This window comes from Triticum urartu, chromosome 6A, assembly GCF_056163025.1.
Source record: "Triticum urartu cultivar PI428250 chromosome 6A, HENAU_Tu73, whole genome shotgun sequence".
Taxonomy (NCBI): Eukaryota; Viridiplantae; Streptophyta; class Magnoliopsida; order Poales; family Poaceae; genus Triticum; species Triticum urartu.
The window spans coordinates 596,931,306-596,951,082 of record NC_141878.1 but is presented as its reverse complement, the minus strand read 5'-3'; positions in this window follow the sequence as shown (position 1 = coordinate 596,951,082).

Sequence of the window (19,777 nt, the reverse complement as noted above, 5' to 3'; positions counted from 1 at the left end):
AACTGACTGAGGGGTACCGTTACCGAGTGCCTGATCCGATAACTATGCGAGTGCCTGATCCGTCTACTACCGTGTCATCACCGTTCGTGAGGGGGGCCACGCCCCGAAGACACGTGCCGCCTCTTCGGACATGCCACCACACCACCCCGCATGTATGAGGGGCCGGTGCGATGCTCCGGTGGCATTGCTACCCCCCAGGGCCCCCGTCCCGCTTAACCCTGTAGCGTTTGATCAAGGGATTTAGCCCTTTGACTTTGCACGGACGGGATTTGACCAGCGGACCTCTCCACCCGGTTGTGTTAGGTCAGCCCATAGGAACACTTTGGAGCAACATCCGGGCCAGACCCACAGCAAGATCCCCTCCGTGTAGACCCGACGCGTCCGTTTCCCCCCTCCAAGTGCCGGCGGTGGCGCCGTCCGTGAGGGGGGCCAAACCCCGGAGACGCGTGCCGCCTCTTCGGACATGCCACCACACCACCCGGCATGTATGAGGGCCTGGTGCGACGCTCCGGTGGCATTGCTACCCCCAGGGCCCCTGTCCTCCCTAATCCTAGAGCGGTTGACCACGAGATCTTGCCCTTTGACTTTCCACGGACAGGCTTTAAACAGTGGACCTCTCCACCCGGTTGTGTTAGGTCAGCTCAGAGGGACACCTAGGAGCAACATCCGGGCCAAACCGACAGCTACATCCCCTTCGTGTAGACCCGATGCGTCCGTTTCCCCCCTCCAGGTGCCGGCGGCGACGCCATCCGTGAGGGGGGCACACCCGGACACGCGTGCCGGGCGTTTGCATCCACCACAACACTTCCAAACTCGTGAGAGGCTGCCTACGCAAGATTTGGCGGCATGCTATCCCCGGAGGCCGCCGACCACAGCCGTAGACACGCGAAGAACAATCCACGTAGAGGGGATTTTTTGGATACTTCTCCATCACCAAAAATTATGAAAAAAATATTATCGTTCCTATAACACATGTGCACACGTCATGCAAAAAACTCATGATTTTATCGCGCTCCGAGTATTTAATAATATTCACGCCGCATCGTTACCGCAAAATGGCTACTACCGTGTCATCGCCGTCCGTTAGGGGGGCACGCCCCGGAGACGCGTGCCGCCTCTTCGGACATGCCACCACACCACCCCGCATGTATGAGGGCCCGGTGCGACGCTCCGGTGGCATTGCTACCCCCCCCCCCAGGGCCCCCGACCCGCCTAACCCTGTAGCGTTTGACCACGGGATCTAGCCCTTTGACTTTGCACGGACGGGATTTGACCAGTGGACCTCTCCACACGGTTGTGTTAGGTCAGCCCATAGGAACGCTTTGGAGCAACATCCGGGCCAGACCCACAGCAAGATCCCCTCCGTGTAGACCCGACGCGTCCGTTTCCCCCCTCCAGGTGCCGGCAGTGGCGCCGCCCGTGAGGGGGGCCAAACCCCGGAGACGCGTGCCGCCTCTTCGGACGTGCCACCACACCGCCCCGCATGTATGAGGGCCCGGTGCGACGCTCCGGTGGCATTGCTACCCCCAGGGCCGCCATCCCGCCTAGCCCTGTAGCGTTTGGCCACGGGATCTAGCCCTTTGACTTTGCACGGACGGGCTTTGACCAGCGGACCTCCCCACCCGGTTGTGTTAGGTCAGCCCATAGGAACACTTTGGAGCAACATCCGGGCCAGACCCACAACAAGATCCCCTCCGTGTAGACCCGACGCGTCCGTTTCGCCCCTCCAAGTGCCGGCGGCGGCGCCATCCGTGAGGGGGGGCACACCCCGGACACGCGTGCCGGGCGTTTGCAACCACCACAACACTTCCAAACTCGTGAGAGGTCGCCTACGCAAGATTTGGCGGCATGCTATCTCCCAAAGGCCGCCGGCCACAGCCGTAGACGAGCGACGGGCAATCCACGTAGAGGGAATTTTTCGGATACTTCTCCATCACCAAAAATTATGAACAAAATATTATCGTCCCTATAGCACATGTGCCCACGTCGTGCAAAAAAACTCATGATTTTATCGCGCTCCGAGTATTTAATAATATTCACGCCGCATCGTTACCGCAGAATGGCGACTACCGTGTCATCGCCGTCCGTGAGGGGGGCCACGCCCCGGAGACACGTGCCGCCTCTTCGGACATGGCACCACACCACCCCGCATGTATGAGGGCCCGGTGCGATGCTCCGGTGGCATTGCTACCCCCCCCCCCCCCAGGGCCCCCGTCCCGCCTAATCTTGTAGCGTTTGACCAAGGGATCTAGCCCTTTGACTTTGCACGGACGGGATTTAACCAGTGGACCTCTCCACACGGTTGTGTTAGGTCAGCCCATAGGAACACTTTGGAGCAACATCCGGGCCAGACCCATAGCAAGATCCCCTCCGTGTAGACCCGACGCGTCCGTTTCCCCCCTCCAGGTGCCGGCGGTGGCGCCGTCCGTGAGGGGGGCCAAACCCCGGAGACGCGTGCCGCCTCTTCGGACATGCCACCACACCACCCCGCATGTATGAGGGCCCGGTGCGATGCTCCAGTGGCATTGCTACCCCAGGGCCCCCGTCCCGCCTAGCCCTGTAGCGTTTGACCACGGGATCTAACCCTTTGACTTTGCACGGACGGGTTTTGACCAGCGGACCTCCCCATCCGGTTGTGTTAGGTCAGCCCATAGGAACACTTTGGAGCAACATCCGGGCCAGACCCACAACAAGATCCCCTCCGTGTAGACCCGACGCGTCCGTTTCCCCCCTCCAGGTGCCGGCGACGGCGCCGTCCGTGAGGGGGGCACACCCCGGACACGCGTGCCGGGCGTTTGCAACCACCACAACACTTCCAAACTCGTGAGAGGCCGCCTACGCAAGATTTGGCGGCATGCTAGCCCCCGGAGGCCGCCGGCCACAGCCGTAGACGCGCGAAGGGCAATCCGCGTAGAGGGAATTTTTCGGATACTTCTTCATCACCAAAAATTATGAAAAAAATATTATCGTTCCTATAGCACATGTGCCCACGTCGTGCAAAAAAACTCATGATTTTATCGCGCTCCGAGTATTTAATAATATTCACGCTGCATCGTTACCGCAGAATGGCTACTACCGTGTCATTACCGTCCGTGAGGGGGGCCACGCCCCGGAGACACGTGCCGCCTCTTCGGACATGCCACCACACCACCCCGCATGTATGAGGGCCCGGTGCGACGCTCCGGTGGCATTGCTACCCCCCAGGGCCCGCGTCCCGCCTAACCCTGTAGCGTTTGACCAAGGGATCTAGCCCTTTGACTTTGCACGGACGGGATTTGACCAGTGGACCTCTCCACCCGGTTGTGTTAGGTCAGCCCATAGGAACACTTTGGAGCAACATCCCGGCCAGACCCACAGCAAGATCCCCTCCGTGTAGACCCGACACGTCCGTTTCCCCCCACCAAGTGCCGGCGGTGGCGCCGTCCGTGAGGGGGGCCAAACCCCGGAGACGCGTGCCGCCTCTTCGGACGTGCCACCACACCACCCCGCATGTATGAGGGCCCGATGCGACGCTCCGGTGGCATTGCTACCCCCCAGGGCCCCTGTCCTGCCTAACCCTAGAGCGATTGACCACGAGATCTTGCCCTTTGACTTTCCACGGACAGGCTTTGAACAGTGGACCTCTCCACCCGGTTGTGTTAGGTCAGCCCATAGGAACACTTTGGAGCAACATCCGGGCCAGACCCACAACAAGATCCCCTCCGTGTAGACCCGACGCGTCCATTTCCCCCCGCCAAGTGTCGGCGGCGGCGCCGTCCGTGAGGGGGGGCACACCCCGGACACGCGTGCCGGGCGTTTGCAACCACCACAACACTTCCAAACTCGTGAGAGGCCGCCTACGCAAGATTTGGCGGCATGCTATCCCCCGGAGGCCGCCGGCCACAGCCGTAGACGCGCGAAGGGCAATCCGCGTAGAGGGAATTTTTTGGATACTTCTCCATCACCAAAAATTATGAAAAAAATATTATCGTTCCTATAGCACATGTGCCCACGTCGTGCAAAAAAACTCATGATTTTATCGCGCTCCGAGTATTTAATAATATTCACGCCGCATCGTTACCGTAGAATGGCGACTATCGTGTCATCGCCGTCCGTGAGGGGGGCCACGCCCCGGAGACACGTGCCGCCTCTTCGGACATGCCACCACACAACCCCGCATGTATGAGGGCCCGGTGCGACGCTCCGGTAGCATTGCTACCCCCCCCAGGGCCCCCGTCCCGCCTAACCCTGTAGCGTTTGACCAAGGGATCTAACCCTTTGACTTTGCACGGACGGGATTTAACCAGTGGACCTCTCCACCCGGTTGTGTTAGGTCAGCCCATAGGAACACTTTGGAGCAACATCCGGGCCAGACCCACAGCAAGATCCCCTCCGTGTAGACCCGACGCGTCCGTTTCCCCCCTCCAGGTGCCGGCGGTGGCGCCGTCCGTGAGGGGGGCCAAACCCCGGAGACGCGTGCCGCCTCTTCGGACATGCCACCACACCACCCCGCATGTATGAGGGCCCGGTGCGACGCTCCTGTGGCATTGCTACCCCCAGGGCCCCCGTCCCGCCTAGCCCTGTAGCGTTTGACCACGGGATCTAGCCCTTTGACTTTGCATGGACGGGCTTTGACCAGCGACCTCCCCACCCGGTTGTGTTAGGTCAGCCCATAGGAACACATTGGAGCAACATCCGGGCCAGACCCACAACAAGATCCCCTCCGTGTAGACCCGACGCGTCCGTTTCCCCCCTCCAGGTGCCGGCGGCGGCGCCGTCCGTGAGGGGGGGCACACCCCGGACATGCGTGCCGAGCGTTTGCAACCACCACAACACTTCCAAACTCGTGAGAGGTCGCCTACGCAAGATTTGGCGGCATGCTAGCCCCCGGAGGCCGCCGGCCACAGCCGTAGACGCGCGAAGGGCAATCCGCGTAGAGGGAATTTTTCGGATACTTCTCCATCACCAAAAATTATGAAAAAAAATATTATCGTTCCTATAGCACATGTGCCCACGTCGTGCAAAAAAACTCATGATTTTATCGCGCTCCGAGTATTTAATAATATTCACGCCGCATCGTTACCGCAGAATGGCTACTACCGTGTCATCGCCGTCCGTGAGGGGGGCCACGCCCCGGAGACACGTGCCGCCTCTTCGGACATGCCACCACACCACCCCGCATGTATGAGGGCCCGGTGCGACGCTCCGGTGGCATTGCTACCCCCCCAGGGCCCGCGTCCCGCCTAACCCTATAGCGTTTGACCAAGGGATCTAGCCCTTTGACTTTGCACGGACGGGATTTGACCAGTGGACCTCTCCACCCGGTTGTGTTAGGTCAGCCCATAGGAACACTTTGGAGCAACATCCGGGCCAGACCCATAGCAAGATCCCCTCCGTGTAGACCCGACACGTCCGTTTCCCCCCACCAAGTGACGGCGGTGGCGCCGTCCGTGAGGGGGGCCAAACCCCGGAGACGTGTGCCGCTTCTTCGGACATGCCACCACACCACCCCGCATGTATGATGGCCCGGTGCGACGCTCCGGTGGCATTGCTACCCCCAGGGCCCCTGTCCTGCCTAACCCTAGAGCGGTTGACCACGAGATCTTGCCCTTTGACTTTCCACGGACAGGCTTTGAACAGTGGACCTCTCCACCCGGTTGTGTTAGGTCAGCTCAGAGGGACACCTGGGAGCAACATCCGGGCCAAACCGACAGCTACATCCCCTCCGTGTAGACCCGATGCGTCCGTTTTCCCCTTCCAGGTGCCGGCGGCGGCGCCGTCCGTGAGGGGGGGCACACCCCGGAGACGTGTGCCGCCTCTTCGGACATGCCACCACACCACCCCGCATGTATGAGGGCCCGGTGCGACGCTCCGGTGGCATTGCTACCCCCAGGTCCCCCGTCCCGCCTAACCCTGTAGCGTTTGACCACGGGATCTAGCCCTTTGACTTTGCACGGACGGGCTTTGACCAGTGGACCTCCCCACCCGGTTGTGTTAGGTCAGCCCATAGGAACACTTTGGAGCAACATCCGGGCCAGACCCACAAAAAGATCCCCTCCGTGTAGATCCGACGCGTCCGTGAGGGGGGACACACCCCGGAGACGTGTGCCGCCTCTTCGGACATGCCACCACACCACCCCGCATGTATGAGGGGCCGGTGCGACGCTCCAGTGGCATTGCTACCCCCCAGGGCGCCGTCCCTCCTAACCCTGGAGCGGTTGACCATGAGATCTAGCCCTTTGACTTTCCACAGACGTGCTTTGACCAGTGGGCCTCTCCACCCGGCTGTGTCAGGTCAGCACAGAGGGACACCTGGGAGCAACATTCGGGGCCAAACCGACAGCTACATCCCCTCCGTGTAGACCCGATGCGTCCGTTTCCCCCCTCCAGGTGCCGGCGGCGGCGCCGTCCGTTAGGGGGACCACGCTCCGGAGATGTGTGCCGCCTCTTCGGACATGCCACAACACCACCCGGTTGTGGTAGGTCATCCGATATATATAAACACTTGGAGCAAAGTCCCCTTCGTATAGACCCGATGCGGCTGTTCCCCATTCCAGTTGCCGGCTGGTGGCGGCACCGTTCGTGAGGGGGGTCACACCGCTCTGTACAGAACCGAAAAATAATGTATGTATGCTTATTAACACATACGGTATGTAAGTTAGTTAAATAATAATAATAAAGAAAACAGTGAAGAAAAAGAAAAAAAACTATATGTATGCTTATTAACACATACTATATGCTTATTAACATAGTAGATGCTTATTAACACATACTATATGTATGCTTATTAACACAATCTATATGTATGCTTATTACATACTATATGCTTAATAATAATAATAATACTATATGGAAAAAAAGAAAAAAAAGAAGAAAAAAAACTATGTCGACGGCAAAGCCGTCGGCATAGCTGCTGCAAGTGCAGATGGACAGCGCCGCGGATCGATGACGTGTCAGATATGCCGACGGTAGGTCCTGGTCGGTGCGCTCTGGATCGGTGACGTGTCACCCGTATCTATGCCGACGGCCGCCCGTCACGGCCGTCGGCATAGATTTGACGTCGTTAGCCGGCCGTGATGCCCGTTGTCGGCGGGCCCACATCTATGCCGACGGCCTATGTATGCCGACGGCAGCTGTAGGCGTAGTCTTGGATAAGCCGACGGCTGTTGTGTGCCGACAGCTGCTGTCGGCGTAGACGTGGATAGCCCGACGGCCGTTGTATGCCGACGGCCAGGAGCTAGCTGTCGGCATAGCTCGGACTAGGCCGACGGTAGCCGTCGGCATATATTTGGCTGTCGGCTTAGAGCCCTGTTCCGGTAGTGAATTTTGATTTCATTTTAGAAGCAAAATAATAATAGTTTGTCCATGAGAATCAATGATCTTATTTATCTTATTGTTTCTCAGGACTGATTTTATGGGAGAGATGAAGAATAAAGATATGCATCCTGCAGTGCTGACGCCAAAATGTCATGAAGATTTTACTTCATCTTTGGGGAGCCTACTTAAACAAAAGGTAGCCAGCTGCGCTAGCAAATAGTAATCTGAAAAGATATCTACATGTTCTCATGGCAAGTCAACATACGCTGCCCTGTTATCCTTTTTAGATAATCGAAAAATGAGTCAGAATGCATACGTATTTCGGAGAGCCCATGTCTGATTAGGTTTGCTTCTTTTGTTTCGATTGGTTTACTTGTTTGCATAGGGAGGAAGAAGGAGTTAAGAGACAAAGAGAAGGCCCAGCACCTCTATTTGCATGTCAAATCTGAAGTGGAGAGCTGCATCAAGTATCTGAAGAGGAGAGCGGAGGATCCCTACAGGAGTACACTGTCCAGTTTCTATATCAGGCAGCTCATCGTTCTGATGCAGAAATATCCACATTTGAACCCTTAGTCTGAGATGATCAAGTTTGTCATTAGTTAGGAATCAAACCAATTGTTTACATTTTTCATGTTAATCTTTTATATACATAGTTTTTTTAAATACCTCAAATTAATTGCAGTTCATTCAGATTAGAAGGGTCTATAAATATTTAAAACGAAGTTCAGAATTGTAAATTTCTATGTGAAGTACATTAGTGGATTTACTAAGCTAGGCAGGGGCTCTCATTCCACTAAATGTTATTTTGTTAATTTCTACCAGTATATTGTACTAAAGGTCAATCAAAGAAACTAAGCACACATTTTCTATCCACTTTCAGTATGTGAGGATTGATTTTTTAAGGCATGTTATATTCAGACTTAACTTAAATATATTTTTTCGTTGGCATTCATTGAAGATCTTATTTTCTTTCCCTTTGGGTAAGCCAATGACGGCTGCTGCGACTCGAAGAAATTTTGACAAATAAAAATTTATATATTACCCAAGAAAACACGAACACGCATGAAACCAGCCACCAATTGAAAGCAGATCAACTTGCTCAGGCACACACTGCTGCCCACATAGTCAAAACTTGCAAAAACATAGCCTGCACTGAATAGGAATTGAGCAAAGGCAAAAGCTACTCACCGATGCACCGCGTCTATAGCTCCATGAGGAAGATGTTTCAGCCGGAAGGTCGCCGTCCATCGGGCACGGGACGTCTGCGTGACAGAGGCCTCCCACGTGATCCTCTTGGTCAATACTGTGGCGCGAGAAGAGCAAGACACCGGGTGCACGGGAGCAGACCGTGTTCATCTCCCCGTCCACCTCCAGCTCCAAAATCCCCTGCTCCCCCGCAAGCACCGCCACGTCGACTACCGCGCCTGGGCGCCAGATCCGGCAGAGGTCGCGCTGGTGCGCTCCGCAAATCCCATAACCTCCGCATCCCCCGTCGAGCGGGCGGGCCAGCGCAGGCTCTGTTGCTGCAGTGACGGCCTTGACCGGCCGCCTCCTTCCGCACGAGCCAGGATCTCGTCGAGATCGTAGGCGACGCCTGCGGTCTTGGCTTGGGTCTCTGGGATAGTTCAGTCTCTTGCGGCCGAGAGCACGAATGAGGAGGAGGGCGTCGGCTGCCGGCGGGATTCCTGCAAGTCGGGTCTCAGGCGAGCGTCTGCACCGGCAAGCACGAGCACGCGCGAGGGAGGAGAGTGGGTGATGCGGTCAGCCACTAGAGAAATGATTTGGGGAGGATGTGTTGGATCCCTCTCGTCCACACTCTCTCTCACTTCCCTTGCGACGTGTTCAGCCTCATGCGACGTGGCAACGTACCATGCACCAAGATTCGCACGCGTCCATCCAACGGCAACAGCAACGTTCTCTTGGAACTGGCAAAAATCAGGTACGTTACCAGGGACCGCTGCCGTCACCGTCGACGGAATCACGGCTGTGCTGGAAGGTTCTGCCTTGTTCCTTGCAGTGTATGCCTTGTTATCTTATTTATGATCTTTTATGTGAAGAAGCAGCAACAACCTCATTTGTTCTCTTGTGTAATAGTCATGAGAGTTCACACTTTGATTTTGTTGGACCATGGAAGTACAAAATTTGATGAAGCAATGCAACTGGTAGACTGCTTCAGCAAAGCATATATATTTGTAGTGTTGCTCAGGAACGCAAATAGTGTGATCCTTTTGTATTCAATAAAATTAGTGTTGTATTTGGCCGGCATAAGAAAGATAGTGCAATGTCGATAAATAGTGTTGTATTTGCTTGGTATTAATTTACAGGTGTTGTCGAAAGTAGGCCGAGTAGGGTACAAATGCACGAATTAGCCGATGTCTCGCTCCAATAACAGGAGAAAGGACGGAAAATAGGAGGGAGATAGTGAGATGGGCATTGCACAGTTGTCTGCAAGTGTCTGTCACACCGTATTGGTCGGATTAGGCCCAAGCCGCCTAGCTAATCAATTGTTTTTGGGCAGCATGAAGCAAATGATACATCCAAAAGGATCAAAATTAATTAACCATGTTAAAGGATACATCTTCATATTCACTATTTTAGTGAATGCGTGCAATTGAAACTTTTCATACAATTTTTCTGATTTTTCTATTGAATGTGAAATGTAGCCCAACTAATATTTGAGAGGTAAATTAATATTTGGTCATGCACATTGATATGTACTGCTATTTTTTCTCACTATGTGTTCATGCCTTCCAGTCCAAAAAGACAGCTTGATAACAATTGTTCTTGTTTAGATCTAAATTCGTAATTTCCTTTACAAAATACGATGAAAGTTAAATTGAAAAGATTGCATGAACAAAGGCATGTCCATTTTCTATGTTTCTTCATGCTTTCAAATTCAAAGAGACTATTTTTTCTATGTCTCTTCGTGCCTTCAAATTCAAAGAGACCCACATGAACTAGGGCACATCAACTTTCTTCACCGCTGCAAAGATTTACTCGTACGTATGAACACACAACAGATTCTCAAAAACTCATGAAAAATAAGTCTCGAACCAAGCACCAATGCGCGGCGTGCCGCCGCGCACTACCTGCTAGTCCCTCTAAAGGCGGAATCCAGGTCGCGGCCTGGGTTGGTGTTGTTGCATTAGCAGTCGGCTTGTGATTCTTAGGCATTTCCAACTTCACTACAAATCTTTCTACTCCCTCCGTAAACTAATATAAGAGTGTTTAGAATACTAAAATAGTGATCTAAACGCTCTTATATTAGTTTACAGAGGAAGTACAAAGCAACAAGTTTTTTTTTTGAAAAGGAGGATGTACCTCGGCCCTCTGTATCTGGGCGATGTATGCGGCCACTTTATTAATTATTCACAAAGACTTAACAAAGTAGTACATCTGTAAGCCTGGAGCCACCATCTTAGCAACACCCGTCGCTACTCCTATCCTCATGTATAGCTTTTCTTCTCACGTGCCATTTTCCCCACAAGGTAACAAAGATTTTTATTGACTCGCGATGTGGTAATTTCTCAATCAACGAGAGAATCCAGCCCTTAGCTTGATCTCATGGGTAACCGCTACCTATTTTGACGCTTCATCGGACACTAACACACGAACACATTTTGACATGTTGCGGTATATCATCGAATGTCGTCATGAGTCTGCTTGTCCACACAAAAGGCATATGGCTGTCCTTCTCCATATTTCTACTAGGTAGGACATCACCAGCTCGGATCGAGAGTATTGAGAGACACCACAAGAACACTCTACTCTCTGTTGGGTACCTGAACCTACCATAGTGATGTCCATTCCTTTTCCTTGCTTCTTTGATCAGATATCGTCGCGCCTTCCTCTCCCTGTTTGTTGTCAGCAGCAAACCTCTTATGCCGCATGCATGGAAATCCATCCCTAGTAGCTACAGATGCACCCCAGGGAGATCCTATGTGATGCCCTCTGTGTCAAGTTGTCGATGTTTCACACCGGTCTGTAGCAAACGGTTTATGTTTTTGATTCCTTTTTTATTTTAGGGTATTTTTCCATTTTGTATGGCACTGTAGCGTCACGGAGTATGTGTAGCACGTGTGTTTTTCCATGTTGTATTTTTAACCGTTTTTTGTTTTTAGTAAGTTTTTTCGTAAAATTTAACAAAAACAAGGAAAACAATTATTTTTAAAAAGTGAAAAAATGTAACAAATGCTACCATTTTTTCAAAAATGTGGAATGTTTTTTTAATCCCAATCAAATTTATTTGAAGTTTTTTATAATTTCTAACATTTTAAAGTATTTATACTTTAAAAAATAACAATTTTTAAAATTGTGATTTTTTTTGAAATTCAAAAAAGGAACAAAAACCTGAAATAACTGGAGCAAAACCATCTAGAAGGTTCTCAAGACCTGCAATTGCCAGATTCTTCCCTGGCCCAATCGATCGACCCGGTGCATGATCGGAAAGCGCACGCACACACACTGGTCTGCGTGCCTATTGGCGAATTCACCTATAACGGGTGCCTGGAAACAGGATCGAGTCCTCTAGCGCAAGGCTAGGGTTTTCTGTCCTCCGGCGATTCCCATCGCCGTGAGTTTTTTCTTGGTCCGATCGGATCTCCCCGGGGCGATCGAGATGGAGACAGGCGAAGGCAGTCGTTCTGCTGATCCGGTGGACAAACTCCTTGAACGGCTGCACCTCCATGAAGAAGAAGACGAGGGTTTCATCTGGGAGGAACTAGCGGAGCCGCCGGCGAAGGCCAAGTGGCTGGCGATTGCGAAAGTGCATACGTCCAGGGGCTTTAGCCCAAGTGCGTTGTATGCAGACATGAGATCGGCGTGGAATCCTACAAAGGAGGTGATTTGGAGAGGCGTTGATGATAATCTGTTTCCAGTGCAATTCGGCTGTTTGGGAGACTGGAATAAGGCAATGACAATGGGACCGTGGCTCTTCCATGACCACGCTGTGATGATGGAGGAATACGATGGATTTGCTAACCCTAGATCTTTGGTCTTGAATAAGATCACAGTTTGGGCTCAGGTTCACAAGTTACCGGACAATTACCTCCATGATCAGGTTGTGAGAGGGATGTGTAGGCCGATAGGAGAGGTTAAAGAGGTCCAGATCAAGATACCAGCGGGCTTTGTGGGCAAATTCGTAAGGGTAAAAGTCAGTATGAGGGTGAACAAGAAGATCACACGTTTTGTGTCTATAACAAAGGATGAGAAAAAGGAATGGTATCAAGTAAAATATGAAAAGCTGCCTACCTTCTGTGGCTACTGTGGTCTCATGGGACACTGGCATGAAGAGTGTGGCAATGGCGAACATGATGTGGATACCTTGGAATGGGGAGATTTCATCCTGGCTGATGGTGGACGGGGTAGAGGAAGGGGTAGGGGGGAGGCCGAAGAACTGGGGGACGATCAGCAACTACAGATAACCCTTTTGGGAGGGGGCGAGCAAACAATGGAGTAAATCCTTTCGGCAGGGGGAGTGGGTTTGGCGAAGCAGATGTTGTAGGAGGAAGAGGAAGGGGCGAGTATGAGTTCCCTGCATCGTGGCGTTTCAATGCTGTGGGGAAAGTGAACCCTGGCCACGGTCAGTCCAACCAGACGGTATTGGGGAGCGATGGGGTGCTTGGCAAGAGAATAGCTGCAGATTCAGTATCCACTCCTGTGAGCGAGCCCACGATGGTGGAGTCGAAGCTATCAGGGGCAATTGTGATAGCAAATAAAGGTGTGTCAAGAGCAGAAGATGATGATCCGCGTGGTGGGGAAAGCACACCGGCTAAACCATCGAGCACCCCGCAGAAAAATGCCAACAGAAAGAAATCTAGGGCTGAGGACGGAACTCCAGTGAGGATTGACATGGATGAGACTGTTGATGATGCAGCGGCGGCTCCCCTAGGGGGAGACCGTCGGGTGCAATGAGTATTATATGTTGGAACTGCCGCGGTTTGGGCAACCCCGCGACAGTTCGAGAGGTACGCGATTTAGCGACCAAATTTGCCCCGGCCGTGCTGTGCCTAGTGGAAACCCAACTACAGAGTACACGTGCTGAAATTTTAGCTTCTTCTTTTGGTTATAATAAAACGTTCTCGGTTAGTAGTAGTGGAAGGAGTGGTGGCATTGTAATCTTCTGGAACGATGAAATAAAATTGGAGGTTTCTAGTTATTCGAAATATCATGTTGATGCAAGGGTTTTGGAGCTGGGCGTTGTCCCTTGGAGGCTCTCATGTGTATATGGAGAAGCACAGGTCTCGGAAAGGCACAAGACTTGGACTACCTTATGCAATTTGGCAGCGACAACGGGTGACCCATGGATGGTTATAGGCGATTTCAACGAGGTTCTTAATCACTCAGAATACGAAGGAGTAGGGCAGAGAAGCCAAGCCCAACTGGACAAATTCAGGGATGCACTTGATGTGTGCGGTTTGGCAGATTTGGGTTGTGTGGGGAAACAATGGACTTTCGAGGAAAAGGTGGCGGGTGGGTCGTACACCCGAGTGCGCTTGGATAGAGTGGTTGCAGATCCAAGTTGGTGCTCTTTGTTCCCAATGGCGAGTGTGACGCATGTGACTGCAGCGTGCTCCGACCACACGCCATTATGGTTGCAGTTTTCTGAGGATCTAAAGACAAAGAAGGGGGTGAAACCTTTCAAATATGAGCTGATGTGGGAAACCCACCCCGATTTGAAAAATTGTGTTGAAATTGGGTGGAAGGACCAACCAGCAAGCACGACGGCTTTTGAGCTCCAGGAGAAGCTGAAACAGCTTGCCGGGAACCTTACATCCTGGGATAGGGACACCTTCGGCAATGTTAGAAAGGAGATCAAGCGCATGAAGCAAGAGCTGGAAATCCTTCGGGATGTTCCAGGACGTATGGGACCAAGTGCACAAGAACTAAAAATCACAGAGCAGTTGGTAGAGTTATACCACCGGGAAGAGATACTGTGGAAACAAAGATCAAGGGTGGAATGGTTAGTCGGAGGAGACAAGAACACTCGATTCTTTCATCTGAGGGCCACGATGAGGAGGAGAAAAAACCTTATAAAATCCTTATTAGGAGCCAACAGGGATGTGGTTACAGAGATCGATGAACTTGAAGAGATGGCAAATCAGTTATATACTCGGTTATATACATCGGAAGGAGTTCATAATATGCATGAGGTGTTAGATACTGTCCCAACAAAGGTGACGCCACAGATGAATGAAACACTAAATGCATCTTACACAGGGGAGGAAGTCAAAAAGGCTCTATTCCAAATGTTTCCATCCAAAGCACCTGGTCCGGATGGGTACCCAGCCCATTTTTTTCAGAAGCACTGGGATGTTTGTGGAGAGGAAGTAACAAAAACTGTCATCCGGATTGTGGAAGGGGTAGAGAGTGCTGAGTGCATCAACAAGACATGTCTAGTTCTCATACCAAAGGTGAAGAGCCCGACATCTTTAGCTCAGTTTCGGCCAATAAGTCTTTGTAATGTCCTCTACAAGATTGCATCAAAAGTCGTGGCTAACCGGCTAAAGGAGATATTGCCAGAGATAATATCACCAGAGCAATCTGCCTTTGTCCCTGGGAGGCTTATTACGGACAATATCATCATGGCATATGAATGTTTGCACTTCATGAAAAGAAACAAAGCTCTGAAACATCGTCATTGTGCATTGAAACTAGACATGATGAAGGCATATGATAGAGTTGAATGGGAGTATTTGGAAGCAGTAATGCTCAAACTGGGCTTCTCACAAGGGTGGGTCAACAGAGTTATGGGGATGGTTAGATCGGTATCTTTTTCAGTCCTTTTTAATGGGAGAAAGTTGGAGGAGTTTAAACCCACAAGAGGTATTCGGCAGGGAGACCCAATATCACCCTACCTTTTCTTGATAGCAGCAGAGGGCCTGTCAGGCCTCCTCAAATCCAGAGATCAGTCATCGCATGTTGGTGGAATTCAGGTGGCCCCCTCGGCGCCTCCAGTTAATCATCTTTTATTTGCCGATGATAGCCTGCTGTTCTTCAAGGCGAGCGGTTCGGGGGCGACGGAGGTGTCAAACTTACTGAATTCATATTGCCAAGCATCAGGGCAGAGGATCAATAACAGCAAGTCATCTGTTTTTTTCAGTAAAGGGTGTCCGGAGTTGATCAGAGAAGAGGTAAAAGGCATTCTTGGCGTGCATACTGAAACGTTAAATGAGAAGTATTTGGGGTTGCCGTCTGACATTGGGACATCGAAAACGGGGGCTTTCAAATATCTTAAAGACAGACTTTGGAGCAAGGTGAAAGGTTGGATAGAGAAAGCTATCTCAGCGGCGGGAAAGGAGATTTTGATCAAATCTGTGGCTCAAGCGGTTCCGGTGTTCTCCATGTCATGCTTCAAATTGCCACGGGGTTTATGTGAACATCTAAACAAGCTTATTAGACAATTTTTTTGGGGCAGCAAAGAAGGGCAGCGGAAACCTCATTGGGTTTCATGGGAGGCCATGACACAGCCGAAGAGATGCGGGGGGCTAGGTTTCAAAGACCTGGAGTTATTCAACCTAGCTTTATTGGCACGTCAAGTGTGGAGGATCTTAATGGTTCCAGAATCGCTGTGTGCTCAACTTTTAAAAGCGATTTACTTCCCAGCAGGTGATATCCTAAATGCCGTGTTGGGGCCTCATCCATCACAAGTATGGCGATCGCTCATGGAAGGAAGGGATGCTCTGTCATTGGGCTTGATTAGGAGGATTGGCGACGGCTCTTCAACACGGATCTGGTCGCAGAACTGGATCCTGCGAGATCATGCGATGAGACCAATAGCCAGCATAGGCCAAAACCCACCAGTACTAGTAGCAGAGTTAATTGACACAGCTTCAGTGACCTGGAAGGCTAATGTTCTATCTCAATTCTTTCTCCCAGTGGATGTGACAGCAATTCAAAATATTCCTTTATGCACACGCTCAATGGAAGATTTTTGGTCGTGGAAGTTCGAGAAGAATGGAGTTTTTTCAGTTAGATCAGCTTATCGGATGCTTTGGGAAACAAAGACAAGGGGAGAGGACCTGCTGAGTGGACGAGCGTCATCTTCGGATCATACTCAGGATGAGAAGGGGTGGTCATCACTATGGCGGACAAAAGTGCCATCGAAAATCAGATCGTTCTTGTGGAGGCTTGCAAGGCAATCACTGCCAACAGAGGATGTTCGGAAACACAGAAAAATGAGCATGGCTGACAAATGCCAGTTATGTGGTAATAGTGACTCATGGAGACACTCTTTGATCGAATGTTCTATGGCACGGTGCGTATGGGCTTTAGCGGATGAAACGATGGTGGAATCTGTGATGGAGGTAGTGGAACCGAATGCTAAACAATGGCTTTTTCAGATGCAAAGGTCGCTATCACATGCCCAGTTTGTGGAAGCAGTTGTGACCCTTTGGACAATTTGGACGGCGAGAAGGAAGGTCATTCACGAGGAAGTATTCCAGAGCCCGCTAGCAACGAATGCATTTGTTCAGCGTTTTATCCAGGAGTTAAAAAGTATTGAAGTCTTGTCGAAAACTGCATCGTCATCCAGTGCAAGGAGAACCACTATCCCTGCTGGTACGTGGAATCCACCGCCGGAGGGCCATGCAAAAATCCAGGTGAAGGGGTGTATCGACAAGGAGCATCGGAAAGGTGCGGCAGCTGCAGTATGCCGCGATCACTTGGGACATTATTTGGGCTCCTCTTCATTGGTAATATCCGGGAATGTTGATCAAGACATACTGGAAGCAGTGGCATGCCGGGAAGCTTTGGCCTTAGCTCAAGACTTGCAAATGCAGAGGGTGATTGTGACTTCGGAATGCAAAGGACTTATTTCAGATATCCATGGAGGGACGGGTGGAGATTATCTGTCGGTGATCAAAGAAATTTCTCTTACTAGTTCTATTTTTGATAGCCATAGCTTTATTTCTGAATGTAGATTAGCTAATAGCGAGGCGCTTTGCCTGGCCAGACACTCTCTTTCACTTGATCAGGGACGCCACCTGTGGCTGTTTTACCCTCATGATCAATCTTGTATCCCTCTAGACTATGATCAATAAAGTGTCTGGTTTCCCCTCAAAAAAAAAACACTGGTCTGCATGAATCAATCCATGGAATTTTCGGCACGACGTACTGTACCCGTGCGAGCGTCATTCATTGCCAAACAAACTGACGGCGCAGGAGGGCAGGGTGAAGATGGTGCACGATGCACTGCATTTGATCCTTCCTTGTCAAGATTTGAACAAGGACAGTCACAAATGGCCCTCCTCATAATTGGCTAGTCATGTTTCTTTTACGACTGCAAGCTGGTTTCTGGTCTGAAATACGATTATTCCTAATTATTTTTCATATTTATTTTATTAAACAAGAAAAATAATTATTTTAAAAATTGAACATTCTTAATAAAATGCTAATATTTTAAAAAAATATGGAAGATTTTTCATTAAAACCAAACAGATTTATTTGAAGAATTTGATAATTCCCAACATTTATTGAAAAATTTATGCTTTTCAAAAATGAAACAAAACAATACACATTGAAACAAAACAAAAACCGAACGAAACATTTCAAGCAAGATAAATTTCAGCAGCAACAAGAACTCATAAAACAAGATAAACATTTTGAAACAAGATCAATTGTACCTACTCACTCTAGTATTCTTTCCCAGACAGCTTCTTGTTGCTTCAAGAATAGAATTCATAATCACCCGCAAAAAAAAGAATAGAATTCATAAAAGAGCTTTGTTCATCCTGATGCTCGGCGCCCACGGTGGGGACGGACAACGAGGACCTGACAGGGGTGTCCACCGTCAAGCGGACCCACTGGCAGGTCGTTGAATGAGCATACGTCGCGTGTGTGAGTAGCCTGTGTGCTAGCCATGGCATAGTATATACCCTCTGTATATGTATCTGAAGTTCTGAACCGTGCCTGTTATCTGAAGAAATACAGACTCTTGTGAATCTCACCTACAATACTACTGCTCCTCGTCTCATCCCCATCCAAACTCCTTCCTCCACTGATCAATCTGTGACTCTGAGGGATCCACCTTGGGGCCTCACAGTGAAAGAGATATGCATGCCACACAAGAGGGAAAACAAATAGCGACAGCGTTTATCGGGAACACATCAAGATCCAAATGAATACCACCGGGAGCTGCATATGATTCACATCACTGATGCCAAGGATGATTCTGGCTGCAGCAACCCAATGAAATCAGTCCCGGTCTTGGCCAGTTTGCCCATAGAGACACGGTCGCCAAAGGGCCGTTGAGGGTCTCACCTCTCTGTGATAGACTGTTTCCGTGATGAACCTTGTGGCCTGCTCGAAACCCATCTTGCCAAATGTCTACGTGCAAAACCAGGTGCCGAATCACGAGGCTGTTCATCGGTCGTACGAGCCTCGGGATGGTTCACTTCGTTGGTGATGGTGGCCCTCACAGGCACCACCCGCTATGTCTTCAAGACAGCATGTACTAGTATGCCGTTAGATTTAACCTTTGGGATGTCCAGGTAGTCCTGAGGCCTCCTTTGGTTCATAGGATAGAAATGTTGTAGGAATAGGAAAATCATAGGAAATGAGATGACATGCATCTCAATTCAGAAAGAGATGTCATTTGATGCATAGGATAGGAATTTTTCCATTGAGTCTTAGCTAATGTTTTTTTCCTCCAAAATGTGAAGGATTGATTCCTATCCTATATAGGAATAGGAATCCATTCCGAACCTTTATTTTTCCTCTTGAGCGGCACCTGAGCGGAATCACCTTTCTCTTCTGTTTCAGCAGAATCATCATTCTCCTCTGGCCAAATCCATGTTTTTGTTATGGGATCGAATCCAACTGACAAATAGGTAGCTCGATGTCTTTTAGGCAATCTGGAAAGGCAAAATTAAAATGTATCTTCTATCAGGATTTCTGTTCTTCAAAACTGTACAACATAGTGACAAAAAATGCAAACCACGCTTGTATGGGTCAAAAGGGTGGGCGTCCGTAAAAGCATGCCCAGTAAGATTTTTTTTGTTCTCTCAAATATTAATTTGTATATCCTACAAACAACTTAACCATGATCCTGGCCAATAATAATTCCCCTAGATAATCCTATAGTTTCCATTAGACTGAAAAATGCATCTATCATCTCTAAGACACATAAATAGATTACTGCTATAGTGCAATGCCATCACTCGTTAAAACAAATGTATGACTCAATTGACATAGTGGCAGCGGCAGTTTCTTTGGCTTGACACGATTGAATAGCGTGAGCAACAGTTCAGATAATAAGCACAGGGGGCCCAAGCATTTCAATGGTGAAGAGGATACAGTGGGCGTGATAAAACTTACCCATGAAGCCATCGTATAGTCACTCAGCACATGTTCAGAGAGGAACTATTTTTCGGTTATGCCATATTCAGTTACTAGCTTCTGAAAGAAAAGTAAAACATAGACTGTTCTGTTTATGATAAGGTACCTGGGATAGTAAAAATGTGGTTCCTTGTGCAAGAGCAAG